Below are 16,062 nucleotides of genomic sequence, written 5' to 3'. Positions count from 1 at the left end.
AAGACGTACCTGCTGTTAGATAGGTGGTTGTAATGTTCTGGCTGGTCAGGTTACGTCAAGTTTGTTAATGAGCAAGAAAGATTTTAAAGTTTGTAACCCAACAAGGAACTGAAGCAAATATGAAAAATAAATCTTGAAGCTTGATCTTGATCTAGTATAAGTCGCTCTTGAAGTAATATCAATTAAATATGTGTCACTAATGGTTTAGATAATGGCCTAAATGGCCATTTTCTAGGCATGACATTCTTCTAAGTGACCCGTCTCCAGAGTGTTAACTTTGCTACGCTGTGTAGTAAAGCTCGTACTGTTACTGGTTAAGAAACACTTTGTATCTGTGACTGGCATTGTCAGGTCTTTAATTACTATTCTCAACAAAAAATACGCTGTCCACGTACACAACCTATCACGCACTATCAATTATAACCTACTTTTATTTTACGCCTTGTCATCAAGCTCCTAGACTCTGTACTCCGCCTGGCTATATGCCCATAATCGCGGCACGTCCAACATACATCTGATACAAGTTCCGCACATGCTACACTATGCCCTAGGAAGTTACAATACACGAATGTACCAGCTTGTAAATAGTTTTCTTTACAGTTTCCGAGAAACAGCAACACATCACCTGCTTCTACCGACCTGAACGATGTAACTCTCACATTGTAGTGTTCCTCTTGTCTGGACCCCAACTCCTCCACATCCAAAAGCAGAACAACAGTTTTCTCATTCATCCTACTGTGATAGTGGTCTCTGCTGCTGTTGTAATGTCATGCTGAGTGCAGGATCACCTGACGTCCTCTGGAGATGATGATAGAACTTTTGACACCAAGTGGGCCACGGAGGCTTCAGGCCATCTCCTGCGCTCGGATGGTCGGTGGCCAGAGGTCAAGACAAGGAAACTGGCCATCGGAGTCTTCAGTGAAACAGCAGTAACAAAACATTTATTATGACTGATGTCGCTACAGATGGACGCTTCAGTGCAGCGACTGTGTTGAAAACGGCTTCCGGGACTTGAAAAATGGCTCTGAGCACTATGCGAATTAACGTCTGACGTCATCAGTCGCCTAGAACTTAGAACTACTTAAACCTAACTAACCTATGGACATCACACACATCCATGCCCGAGGCAGGATTCGAACCTGCGACCGTAGCAGTCGCAGACTGAATCGCCTAGAACCGCTCGGCCACACTGGCCGGCTCTGTCGGGAGTGCGGCTGTGATGTGCACCGAGGACTGCTAACACAAGTGCCGTGCTCAGGTACATGTATCCCTGTGTGGCAGGACGCGCGGGGAATTGGTGGCGTCAGCTGCGCTGCGGGTGGCCAGACTGCTGGCAGGGAAACCCGACCTCTCAGCGAGAAGATCTGCATCAATGAATGGTGGCGCGAGGCCCCACGACGCCCATGCAGGCGAAGAGAGTTGGCTGGAGGCACCACTCTGGAGTGTACCTACTGTCCTGGGCGGGAGTCTGCTGCTGCTACACTGTGACAGTAGAGGCCCTCTCAGTGGTACAGCACTAACTGTAAGTTCCAGGAGAGACATCACTACCAGGAGACGACCCCGTAGTGACAAATGCCCGTACTGAGAGCGGCTGCTCCTGTTCCACGTCCCGTCGTCACCCATCTCTATAGGCGCTGCTGGACTACTGATGCCTTAACTGAAATCGGTAAGTTTGTATACAAGACAGTAGCCCAATTTTTACGATGTTGTACCGCTTTGGGCCACACACAGGACAAAGACATCGTGGCCTGAAGGTGTAGTAACTACCTGCCTCGACCAACCAAGCCAACGCCTTCCCACTGAGTCGCCTGGACTGCAGCTCCCAACCTGTCCCGGCTGTCGAAGTTAGTCCACAACTTTCACGGCAGTTTGATATTTACCACAACGTGTATGAACAGGGAGGTAGGTGAGAGAGTGAGTTACTGTGAGCAGTTCAGTGATAGGGCTGTTCTCATCAGATATGATACCAAAGCAACACCGACAACGGTAGTTAAGGGTATACATCCCGACGCTGCAAGTGGAAGATAGAGGAATTATATGAGGATATTGAACGGGTAATTCAGCACGAAAAGAGAAATGAAAACCTGATAATCATATGGGACTGAAATGTGGTCGTAACGGAGGAGGTAAAAGACAGGGTTACTGGACAATATCGGCTTGGTAGTAGGAATGAGAGAGGAGAAGGACTAATTGAGTCCTGCAATAAATTTCAGCTAGTGATAGCTAATACTCTGTTCAAGAATCATTGGAGGAGAAGGGAAAGAAAATTACGTACAAAGAAGGTAACTGCGAATATACCATGTGTAACAGAAGAAAGTACAAAAATGTTCAAGGAAATTCAGGAATACAGAGATACAAGTCACTTAGGAGTTAAATAAACAGATGATGTAGGGAACCTCAGGCGAAATGGATGCATGAAAAATCTGAAAACGTCGAAAAAGAAATGATTGTCGAAAGGAGTGAATCATTATACACAAAAGGGAAAACAGCCTTGGGTGAAATTAAAAGCAAGGGTGGTAGCATTAAGAGTTCAATGGGAATTCCACTGCTAAATGCAGAGGAGAGAGCTGATAGGTGCGAAGAGTACATTGAAGACCTCTGTAAAGTGAAGCCTTGTCTGACGATATGATAGAAAAATAGAGAGAAGTCAACATAGAAGAGACAGAGGATCCAGTATAAGAATCATAATTTAAAAGAACTTTAGAAGATTTAAGATAAAATAAGACAGAAGGGATAGATTCAGTCAGAATTTCTAAAAACATTGGTGGAAGTAGCAACAAAACGACTATTCACGTTGGTGTGTAGAATGTATGAGTCTGGCGCAATACTATCTGACTTTCGGAAAAATATCATTCACGCAATTCCGAAGATTGCAAGAGCTGACAAGTGCGAGAATTATCGCACAAGCGTCTTAACAGCTCATGCATCCAAGTTGCAGACAAGAATAATATCCAGAAGGATGGAAAAAAATGGGGATCTGTTAGATGACAATCAGTTTGGCTCTAGGAAACGTAAGGGAACCAGATAGACGATTCTGACGTTGCGGTTGATATTGGAAGCAAGACTACAGAAAAATCAAGACACGTTAATAGGATATGCCGACCTGGAAAAAGCGTTAGAAAATGTAAAATGGTGCAAGATGTTCGAAATTCTGAGAAAAACAGGGCTAAGCTATAGGGAGAGAAGTGTAATGCACAATATGTACAAGAGCCAAGACGGAACACCAAGGGTGGACGACCAAGAACGAAGTGCTCGGATTAAAAAGCGTGTAAGACAGGGATGTAGTCTTTCGCCGTTTCTGTTCAGTCTGGAGATCGAAGTAGCAACGACGGAAATAAAAGAAAGGTTCAAGAGTGAAATTAAAACTCAAGTTGAAAAAAAAAAAAAAATAATGGCTCAAATGGAGCTGAGCACCATGGGACTTAACATCTGAGGTCATCAGTCCCCTAGAACTTAGAACTACTTAAACCTAACTAACCTAAGGACATCACACACATCCATGCCCGAGGTAGGATTCGAACCTGCTACTGTAGCGATCCCGCGGTTCTAGACTGAAGCGCCCAGAACCGTTCGGCCACACCGGCAGACCAGAAATTTACAACTCGGTGAAGAATCACGTAGGGCAAGGCAGTAACAACAGAGAGCGCTGTTGCAGCCAAATAGATCACGTAATACGGCATGACAATAGGAAAGAAGTGCCCTTTCAGAGCACCAAAATCAGCTAATCACTATCAAAGTCGTTGCCGTTTCAACGGCTCCCTCAGAGCGAATCAGTTAAGACACCGACCACCGGCGCGTGACAAACACATTTCTCCTAACCGACTTCCTCTTCCTTCCTCCTCGTTCACCGGAAGACGTGGCGCGAGAACGTTGACCGGCGACCGGAGGGAAAACGAACCACACATTCACTCTACAGACTGCAATAGACACGAGCCGACACGGCTCAGTGATGACGAAGTTGATGAAGTTAAGTAATTCTGCCACTTAGGCAGCAAAAGAGCCCATGACTGACGGAGGAAGGAGGACATCAAAACCAGATTACCACTGGCAAAACTGGCGTTCCCGCCAAGAGAAGTCTTCTAGTATCAAACAGAGGCCTTAATTTGAAGAAGAAACTTCTGAGAATGTACGTTTGGAGGACAGTATTGTATGGTAGTGAAACATTGACTGTGGGGAAACTGGAATAGAAGAGAATCAAAGCAGTTGACATATGGTGTTACAGAACAACGTTGAAAATTAGGTGGACTGATAAGATAAGGAACGAGGAGGTACTGCGCAGAAGCGGAGAGGAAGTGACAGGATGATAGGACATCTGTTAACACATGAGGGAACGACTTCCACGGTAGCAGAGGGAGTTGTAGAGGGCAAAAAATGTAGAGGAAGACAGGGATTGGAATACATCCAGCAAATAATTGAGGACGTAGGTCGCAAGTGCTACTCGTAGATGAAGAGGTAGGTGTATTAACATCTTCAACTTCTGTAGTCCTGTCTTCCTCAGTTGCGTGTAATACTACGGTATATTGATAATTTCTACTTCTGGAACGTCTAACTACACTTCACAGTTTTGTTAAAGTGTTATGTGTTTCTTCTTGTATTTAGAAGTGTTTCTTAACTGTCTTTTGCTAGTGGTGTTTGGTTCCGATTTTAGTTAAGTCCCCATGCTAAATATTTGGCCAGTATTACCAACACTATTACAGTAAAAGTACTTATGAAGTGCAGCATTCATCTTATAGGTTTTGTGCTCGTTAAAGATTAGCTGACTAAAACTGTTCAGACAATAACAGATTCTGGGACTCCAAGTTTTATTTATGATCTACTTAATGGTATGAAGTAAAGGGTACCTAAAAAACATATAGTGATTAGATCACTAAACATAAAGATTTAAAGATCGTTTGCAGGCTAGTATGTTTCAATAGTCACATGGTGACAGGTCCTTACGTCCAAATTAGTCGTGCGTCTCCTTAAGTCAAAATTAGTTGCGGTCCTTCCTTGTATGGTTACACTGTGTAACGAATGATAGTTTTTCCTGCGTTAAATACAGGAAGTATAGGTTACTGAGAGACAGTTTCTTGCCAGAACAGTTTGAGTTTCATCCGTGTTGCTCATGGCGAATTGTTATTCCAAGAGTTCCTAGATTGTGCTACTGTTTCGTGTCCCATTTGTAAAACAGAAACTTAGTATGAAGCAAAGTCATATACGGTAGTTAATTTTCATGATGAACAGTATTACCACCTGGTAGAACTTTGCCTAACTATCGTAGCGACCGTTTCCCTTTGCGTAATTACAGTTTACTTTATAACTACTACACTACTGACCATTAAAATTACTACACCACGAAGATGACGTGCTATAGACGCGAAATTTAACCGACAGGAAGAAGATGCTGTGATACGCAAATGATTAGCTTTTCAGAGCATTCACTCAAGGTTGGCGCCGGTGGCGACACCTACAACGTGCTGACATGAGGAAAGTTTCCAACCGATTTCTCATACACAAACAGCAGTTGACCGGCGTTCCCTGGTGAAACGTTGTTGTGATGCCTCGTGTAAGGAGGAGAGATGCGTACCATCTCGTTTCCGACTCTGATAAAGGTCGTATAGTAGCCTATCGTGATTGCGGTTCATCATATCGCGACATTACTGCTCGCGATGGTCGAGATCCAATGACTGTTAGCAGAACATGGAATCGGTGGGTTCAGGAGGGTAATACGGAAAGCCGTGCTGGATCCCAACGGCCTCGTATCACTAGCAGTCGAGATGACAGGCATCTTATCCGCATGGCTGTAACGGATCGTGCAGTCACGTCTCGATCCCAGAGTCAACAGATGGCGACGTCTGCAAGACAACAACCATCTGCTCGAACAGTTCGACGACGTTTGCAGCAGCATGGACTATCAGCTCGGAACCGTGGCTGCGGTTACCTTTGACGCTGCATCACAAAGAGGAGCGCCTGCGATGGTGTACTCATCGACGAACCTTGGTGCACGAATGGCAAAACGTCATTTTTTCGGATGAATCCAGGTCCTGTTTACAGCATCATGATGGTCGCACCCGTGTTTGGCGACATCACGGTGAACGCACAATGGAGGCGTGTATTCGTCATCGCCATGCTGGCGTATCACCCAGCGTGGAGTGCCATTGGCTACACGCCTCGGTCACCTCTTGTTCGCATTGACGGCCCTTTTAACAATGGACGTTACATTTCAGATGTGTTACGACCCGTGGCTCTACCCTTCATTCGATCCTTGCGAAACCCTACATTTCAGCAGGATAATGCACGACCGCATGTTGCAGGTCCTGTACGGGCCTTTCTGGATACAGAAAATGTTCGACTGCTGTCCTGGCCAGCACATTCTCCAGATCTCTCACCGATTGAAAACGTCTGGTCAATGGTGGCCGAGCAACTGGCTCGGCACAATACGCCAGTCACTAGTCTTGATGAACTGTGGTATCGTGTTGAAGCTGCATGGGCAGCTGTATCTGTACACGCCATCCAAGCTCTGTTTGACTCAATGCCCTGGCGTATCAAGGCCGTTATTACGGTCAGAGATAGTTGTTCTGGGTACTGATTTCTCAGGATCTATGCACCCAAATTGGGTGAAAATGTAATCAAATGTCAGTTCTAGTATAATATATTTGTCCGACGAATACCCTTTATCATCTGCATTTCTTCTTGGTGTAGCAATTTTAATGACCGGTAGTGTATGACCTTGGTTGGATTCCGTTATTTCAGCTACTGATCGCTATTGAATATAATCATTCAGTTAGCGAAAAATAGGGCAATACCTATTACATTAACTAACAATCACTGTCACTTTAAATTCGTGTCAGAGGAGTACCATCAGCGACGAATTGTTACTGTACTAGTAGCCGGTAGTGTTATACCAACAGTCCAACGAAATTTTACTTACTGTGCCTTTACAGCATACTTACAAGATTACAAGGTTAAATTTGTTACTGATTTTGTGGTTGCACTGTGTACAACATTTACTACAGACGGCAATCTTCTCTGGCAGTAACAACGGCTGCAGATTGAATGAGCATCGAGCCAAGCTCATGTTGGATGACAGATATGAGTACATCAATGCTGCCTCAATTTTACGCCTAATCAGTCTCAGAGCCTATTCTCTGGTGACATTGACATCTCTCCGCAACCCATGACCAGGTTTTCAAAGGGTGAGACATCTGGCAGGAGTGGACACCCCTTGTATCAAGGTATGGCAGGGCATCGTGGGCAGCCCTCGCAGACAGAGCAGAACCATCAACCTTAAAATGTCAGAAATGCGACGGCACGGCATCCCGTGCTGCACCCGTATGACGGCACCGTTGGTTCTCCTCCGCGTCTCCATGCACGGATACGTTCGTCGTGATGACGTAACCAGAACTGGGACTCACCTGACGGGATGACGCGGTGCCACTCGTGTGTGCTGCGTCGTCGCTGTCGGTGCGCCCTCCCTGCCGCCCTGCCGACAGTCGATGACGTCCCCCACGTCGCCGTACTGTGTCGCTTGAGCTCTTCCAGTAAAGTGGCCCGTGTTTTGACTCAGTGCGACGTAGCTGTACGGTCGTGAGCGGCCGAGCGAACGACCTGCATGTTATGTGGGAGCCGTAGAGTTATGGTCTTCCTAAACGCATCGAATTGATACCTGAATGACAGTCGTGGGATTCCGACCAACCCGAGTATGAGTAGCACTACATGATAGACCACGATCCTGCCGCTGTACAATTGCAACTCCTGGGGGCAGACGTTTCTGCTTGCTACACGAAGCAACACAGATTTAAGTGTTGGAAGTATTTTATGAAAATATTTCACTGGAGTGTTGACATGCATGGACGTGAAACAGTTTAGATAAAAAGAAAATAGAAGCTTTCGAAATGTGGTGCCACAGAAGAATGGTGAAGACTGGACCGGTCGATCACGTAACTAATGAAGAAGTACCGCCGAATAGGACTGGGGAGACAAGAAATTTGTTGTACAACCTAGCTAGAAGAAGGGATCGGTTGACAGGACACGTTCTGAACATGAAGAGATCACCAGTTTAGTATTGGAGGGAAGCCGGGCGGGTAAAAATCTTAGAGGGGGACCGAGGGATGATACGGTAAGCAGATTCAGAAAGCTGCAGGTTGCAGTAACTGTTCGGAGGTGCAAATTTTTGCACAGGATACAGTCGCATGGAGAGCTGCATCAAATTAGTCGTCTGTAAAGCAGATGCCAGACTGTGATTCATTGGAAGAATCCTAAGGAAGTGTAGTCTGAATACAAAGGAAGTAGGTTACAGTACACTTGTTCGCCCACTGCTTGAATACTGCTCACAGGTGTGGGATCCCTACCAGATAGGGTTGAAAGAAGAGATAGAGAAGATCCAACGGAGAGCAGCGCGCTTCTTTACAGGATCATTTAGTAATCGCGAAAGCGTTACGGAGATGATAGATAAACTCCAGTGGAAGACTCTGCAGGAGAGACTCTCAGCAGCTCGGTACGGGCTTTTGTTGAAGTTTCGAGAACATACCTTCACCGAGGAGTCAAGCTATATTGCTCCCTCCTACGTATATCTCGTGAAGAGACCATGAGGGTAAAATCAGAGAGATTAGAGCCCACACAGAGGCGTGCCGACAATCTTTCTTTCCACGAAAATGGTTCAAATGGCTCTGAGAACTATGGGACTTAACATCTAAGGTCATCAGTCCCCTAGAACTTAGAACTACTTAAACCTAACTAACCTAAGGATATCACCCACATCCATGCCCGAGGCAGGATTCGAATCTGCGACCGTAGCAGTTGCGCGGTCCCAGACTGAAGCGCCTAGAACCGCTTGGCCACCGCGGCCGGCCTTTCCACGAACAATACGAGACTGTAATAGAAGGGAGAACCGATAGAGGTACTCAAGGTACTCTCCGCCACACACCGTCAGGTGGCCTGCGGAGTGTGGATGTAGATGCAGATGTACAACCAGTCTGCGGACTGAAGACCACATCAACAACAACACGAGGCATAATAGGACCTTATCACAAATAGTCAACATTCAAACTCGGTTTCTGAATCAGGAAACGGCTACGTAACTTCATTTCCTTATATACAGAACGTAGATGGCGTGGCTCCTACGTACTTTGTACCGTAGCGCTGAAGTGGTAGTCATTTGCATATCTAAGTATGTACTACATTTCACGTCAGTTCACCGTTTGCGACGTACCGAATTTATGTTGTTATCGTTTTATTGGCCAGTAATGTGGTCTCTGCATCAAGACAGGAAATACGGGGTGGTTACAATTAAAGTGTAGCTACTCACAGAGGTCCAGTCTGGGCCCTGATTATGGCATCACAGAAAATCTTGGTAGATATTCTAAAGTGTTGACGCGATAACTATTTACACTGAAAAAAATTTATGCACAACTTTGGCCACCAGGTGCAGCTCTGTCACTGCGAATGCAAGAAAGACGAATAGAAACGTTTTTCCACAGGTAACGGATTTGGAACGAGAAGTGTGCAGAAAAACTCAAACAACTGAAAAAGGCACGATGTTGACCTTATTTTTAACAGTTTCTTACAAAATTTATTCAGTAGGAGCAAGGGGGGCATCGAAGAGGTGCTGCATCCTTAAAACCACGTGACCAACAGCTGCTCACAGCAGTGCCGATGGAACCTGGGCAACGTATTCCGCTACCCTGGCCTTCAAATCAGCCAGAGACCGAACGTGTCCCTGGTAAACAAATTCTTTTAGGTATCCGCAGTGCCAAAAGTCACACGGCCTCTGATCAGGTGATCTTGCAGGTCATCTATCAGGAAAATCTCTGGAGGTAACAGGTTCGCGGAACGCTGCATCGAGCAGATGTTTCACTGGGCGAGCGACAGGAGGTGTTGCACTATCTCGCATGAAGACAGTGGTTCCCACACAGCTGCGTTCTTCCAAAGCAGGAACTACGTGCTGTACGAGGAAATCTCGATAAAGTTCAGCCGTCGAGATACATCTGACAGGCCTTCTGGGTGTATTCTCTGCAAAGAAGAACGGATCAATAACAAAGATGCTTGTAAATCCACGTCGCAGAGTCAACGGCTCTTCGTGCAAAACACGCCGTTCAACAGTACCCCAGATTCAGAAGTTTTGTGTATTCACTGCACCCTGTAGTGTAAAATGTGCTTCGTCACTCCACAGACTGTTGTCTGGGCACAGGTCATCAATTCCTATCATTTCCAGTAAACGAAAAGCAAATTCAGAATGCCCCTGCTGACCATGAGGTTTCTGTTGCTGCACAGTCTGGATCTTGTACGGCTACCAGTGTACAATAGACCGCGAAGCTTTCCGCACTGTTGGCCGTGGGATGGACAAAACTCGTGATACTGCGCGAGCACTGGCACTTCCGGGACACGTGCTGCGTGCTGCGTTAACAGCAAAACCCCCTCCGCGACTTCCGCCGCGATGGGACGCCTTTCTCTTCCAGTTGCCACACCAAGCTTACACGTATTTTCGAATTTCATTATTTCCTTTAAACCATTTCACGATATCGGGCTTTTCTCAGACCTTTCAGTCGGCGATACTCTCACGTCAGCATAGCAATTGCCGCCGCTCACATAAAACAATTTCACTAACAGCGCGCTGTCTCTCTTCAGTCACGTTATGGCTTGACAAACGACAGCGTCGGTGCCATAGTGTCATGCGAACAGTATATAGCGCTAGATTTGCACCTGGTGGCCACAACTGGAACTAATTTTCTTTACAGCATAAATCGGTTCCCCATTACGACGCTAGAATATCTACAACGTTTCGCTGTCATACGTTAACTGCTGCCCACAATAGACTTGGTGGTATCACAGTTGTAGCTGCCAGAGGTGTAGCTTCTGCATCAAAACAGGAAGTACATCCCGAGTTACACAGCGTATCTGACCCGCATCCAAACACACAGCACACACACACACACACACACACACACACACACACACACACACCCACACCTAAGTGTGATCATACGAAATGAAATCAGATACGGCAGCAGCGCAGTATTATAAGAACGTTAATAGACGCAACCCCCCCCCCCCCCCCCCCCCCCCAATGAACCATGGACCTTGCCGTTGGTGGGGGCTTGCGTGCCTCAGCGGTACAGATGGCCGTACCGTAGGTGCAACCACAACGGAGGGGTATCTGTTGAGAGGCCAGACAAACGTGTGGTTCCTGAAGAGGGGCAGCGGCCCTTTCGGTAGTTGCAGGGGCAACAGTCTGAATGATTGCCTGATCTGGCCTTGTAACCCTAACCAAAACGGCCTTGCTGTGCTGGTACTGCGAACGGCTGAAAGCAAGGGCAAACTACAGCCGTAATTTTTCCCGAGGGCATGCAGCTTTACTGTATGGATAAATGATGATGGCATCATCTTGGGTAAAATATTCCAGAGGTAAAATAGTCCCCTATTCGGATCTCCAGGCGGGGATTACTCAAGAGGACGTCGTTATCAGGAGAAAGAAAACTGGCATTCTGCGGATCGGAGCGTGGAATGTCAGATCCCTTAATCGACCAGGTAGGTTAGATAACTTAAAAAGGGAAATGGATAGGTTAAAGTTAGATATAGTGGGAATTAGTGGAGTTCGGTGGCAGGACAAACAAGACTTTAGGTCAGGTGAATACAGGCTTATAAATTCAAAATCAAATAGGCGTAATGCAGGAGTAGGTTTAATAATGAATAAAAAAATAGGAATGCGGGTAAGCTACTACAAACAGCATAGTGAACGCATTATTGTGGCCAAGATAGACACGAAGCCCACACCTACTATAATAGTACAAGTTTATATGCCAACTAGCTCTGCAGATGATGAAGAAATTGATGAAATGTATGATGAGATAAAAGAAATTATTCAGGTAGTGAAGGGAGACGAAAATTTAATAGTCATGGGTGACTGGAAATCGAGAGTTGGAAAAGGGAGAGAAGGAATCATAGTAGGTGAATATGGGTTGGGGGAAAGAAATGAAAGAGGAAGCCGTCTGGTAGAATTTTGCACAGAGCATAACTTAATCATAGCTAACATTTGGTTCTAGAACCATAAAAGAAGGTTGTACACATGGAAGAATCCTGGAAATACTAGAAGGTATCAGATAGATTATATAATGGTAAGACAGAGATTTAGGAACCAGGTATTAAATTGTAAGACAGTTCCAGGGGCAGATGTGGACTCTGACCACAATCTGTTGGTTATGAACTGTAGATTAAAACTGAAGAAACTGCAAAAAGGTGGGAATATAAGGAGATGGAATCTGGACAAAATGACGAAACCCGAGGTTGTGCAGAGTTTCAGGGAGAGCACAAGGGAACAATTGTCACAAATAGGGGAAAGAAATGCAGTAAAAGAAGAATGGGTAGCTCTGAGGGATGAAGTAAAGGCAGCAGAGGATCAAGTAGGTAAAAAGACGAGGGCTAGTAGAAATCCTTGGGTAACAGAAGAAATATTGAATTTAATTGATGAAAGGAGAAAATACAAAAATGCAGTAAATGAAACAGGCAAAAAGGAATACAAACGTCTCAAAAACGAGATCGACAGGAAGTGCAAAATGGCTAAGCAGGGATGGCTAGAGAACAAATGTAAGGATGTAGAGGCTTATCTCACTAGGGGTAAGATAGATACTGCCTACAGGAAAATTAAAGAGACCTTTGGAGAAAAGAGAACTTCTTGTATGAATATCAAGAGCTCAGATGGAAGCCCAGTTCTAAGCAAACAAGGGAAAGCAGAAAAGTGGAAGGAGTATATAGAGGGTCTATACAAGGGCGACGTACTCGAGGACAATATTCTGGAAATGGAAGGGAATGTAGATGAAGACGAAATGGGAGATACAATACTGCGTGAAGAGTTTGACAGAGCAGTGAAAGACCTGAGTCGAAACAAGGCCCCAGAGGTAGACAACATTCCATTAGAACTACTGACTGCCTTGGGAGAACCAGTTCTGACAAAACTCTACCATCTGGTGAGCAAGATGTATAAGACAGGCGAAATACCCTCAGACATCAAGATGAATATAATAATTCCAATCCCAAAGAAAGCAGCTGTTGACATATGTGAAAATTACCGAACAATCTGTTTAATAAGCCACAGCTGCAAAATACTAACGCGAATTCTTTACAGACGAATGGAAAAACCAGTAGAAGCCAATCTTGGGGAAGATCAGTTTGGATTCCGTAGAAATGTTGGAACACGTTAGGCAATACTGACCTTACGACTTATCTTAGAAGAAAGATTAAGGAAAGACAAACCTACGTTTCTAGCATTTGCTGACTTAGAGAAAGCTTTTGACAATGTTGACTGGAATATTCTCTTTCAAATTCTAAAGGTGGCAGGGGTAAAATACAGGGAGCGAAAGGCTATTTACAATTTGTACAGAAACCAGATGGCAGTTATAAGAGTCGAGGGACATGAAAGGGAAGCAGCAGTTGGGAAGGAAGTGAGAAAGGGTTGTAGCCTCTCCCCGATGTTATTCAATCTGTATATTGAGCAAGCAGTAAAGGAAACAAAAGAAAAATTCGGAGTAGGTATTAAAATCCATGGAGAAGAAATAAAAACTTTGAGGTTCGCCGATGACATTGTAATTCTGTCAGAGACAGCAAAGGACTTGGAAGAGCAGTTGAATGGAATGGATAGTGTCTTAAAAGGAAGGTATAAGACGAACATCAACAAAAGCAAAACGAGGATAATGGAATGTAGTCGAATTGAGTCGGGTGATGCTGAGGAAATTAGATTAGGAAATGAGACACTTAAAGTAGTAAAGGAGTTTTGCTATTTGGGGAGAAAAATAACTGATGATGGTCGAAGTAGAGAGGATATAAAATGTAGACTTGCAATGGCAAGCAAAGCGTTTCTGAAGAAAAGAAATTTGTTAACATCGAGTATAGATTTAAATGTCAAGAAGTCGTTTCTGAAAGTATTTGTATGGAGTGTAGCCATGTATGGACGTGAAACATGGACGATAAATAGTTTGGACAAGAAGAGAATAGAAGCTTTCGAGATGTGGTGCTACAGAGGAATGCTGAAGATTAGATGGGTAGATCACATAACTAATGAGGAGGTATTGAATAGAATTGGGGAGAAGAGGAGTTTTTGGCACAACTTGACAAGAAGAAGGGACCGGTTGGTAGGACATGTTCTGAGGCATCAGGGGATCACAAATTTAGCCTTAGAGGGCAGTGTGGAAGGTAAAAATCATAGAGGGAGACAAAGAGATGAATACACTAAGCAGATTCAAAAGGACGTAGGTTGCAGTAAGTACTGGGAGATGAAGAAGCTTGCACGGGATAGAGTAGCATGGAGAGCTACATCAAACCAGACCACAAGAACAACAAATAGACGCAACGAAATAGTATAAAGATGGTATCTGTTCTTTCGGAGATGTCCAAAAGACCAGATACCATCTTCATATACACTCCTGGAAATGGAAAAAAGAACACATTGACACTGGTGTGTCAGACCCACCATACTTGCTCCGGACACTGCGAGAGGGCTGTACAAGCAATGATCACACGCTCGGCACAGCGGACACACCAGGAACCGCGGTGTTGGCCGTCGAATGGCGCTAGCTGCGCAGCATTTGTGCACCGCCGCCGTCAGTGTCAGCCAGTTTGCCGTGGCATACGGAGCTCCATCGCAGTCTTTAACACTGGTAGCATGCCGCGACAGCGTGGACGTGAACCGTATGTGCAGTTGACGGACTTTGAGCGAAGGCGTATAGTGGGCATGCGGGAGGCCGGGTGGACGTACCGCCGAATTGCTCAACACGTGGGGCGTGAGGTCTCCACAGTACATCGATGTTGTCGCCAGTGGTCGGCGGAAGGTGCACGTGCCCGTCGACCTGGGACCGGACCGCAGCGACGCACGGATGCACGCCAAGACCGTAGGATCCTACGCAGTGCCGTAGGGGACCGCACCGCCACTTCCCAGCAAATTAGGGAGACTGTTGCTCCTGGGGTATCGGCGAGGACCATTCGCAACCGTCTCCATGAAGCTGGGCTACGGTCCCGCACACCGTTAGGCCGTCTTCCGCTCACGCCCCAACATCGTGCAGCCCGCCTCCAGTGGTGTCGCGACAGGCGTGAATGGAGGGACGAATGGAGACGTGTCGTCTTCAGCGATGAGAGTCGCTTCTGCCTTGGTGCCAATGATGGTCGTATGCGTGTTTGGCGCCGTGCAGGTGAGCGCCACAATCAGGACTGCATACGACCGAGGCACACAGGGCCAACACCCGGCATCATGGTGTGGGGAGCGATATCCTACACTGGCCGTACACCACTGGTGATCGTCGAGGGGACACTGAATAGTGCACGGTACATCCAAACCGTCATCGAACCCATCGTTCTACCATTCCTAGACCGGCAAGGGAACTTGCTGTTCCAACAGGACAATGCACGTCCGCATGTGTCCCGTGCCACCCAACGTGCTCTAGAAGGTGTAAGTCAACTACCCTGGCCAGCAAGATCTCCGGATCTGTCCCCCATTGAGGATGTTTGGGACTGGATGAAGCGTCGTCTCACGCGGTCTGCACGTCCAGCACGAACGCTGGTCCAACTGAGGCGCCAGGTGGAAATGGCATGGCAAGCCGTTCCACAGGACTACATCCAGCATCTCTACGATCGTCTCCATGGGAGAATAGCAGCCTGCATTGCTGCGAAAGGTGGATATACACTATACTAGTGCCGACATTGTGCATGCTCTGTTGCCTGTGTCTATGTGCCTGTGGTTCTGTCAGTGTGATCATGTGATGTATCTGACCCCAGGAATGTGTCAATAAAGTTTCCCCTTCCTGGGACAATGAATTCACGGTGTTCTTATTTCAATTTCCAGGAGTGTAGATAGGGATTACCGGCCAATTACCACCTTCAGTGCCTGACCCTGCAGTCTCACTATTCTCTGTGTCCTCGGTGGCTCAGTTGGAAAGAGTGCTATGTAAGCAGGAGATCCCGGTTCGAGTCCCCAGTTTTCAACTGTCCCCATTGATGTATATCAACGCCTGTAAGCAGCTAAAGGTCTGGAACGAAATAGTTTCCAGAAGAAATGGAATGTCTCAGTGTTTTGATAATCAATGAGGACTCGTCCTCTGG

The sequence above is a fragment of the Schistocerca serialis genome, chromosome 5, assembly GCF_023864345.2.
Source record: "Schistocerca serialis cubense isolate TAMUIC-IGC-003099 chromosome 5, iqSchSeri2.2, whole genome shotgun sequence".
Classification (NCBI taxonomy): Eukaryota; Metazoa; Arthropoda; class Insecta; order Orthoptera; family Acrididae; genus Schistocerca; species Schistocerca serialis.
The sequence above is the reverse complement of the archived record's forward strand: the minus strand, read 5'-3'. Positions refer to the sequence as shown.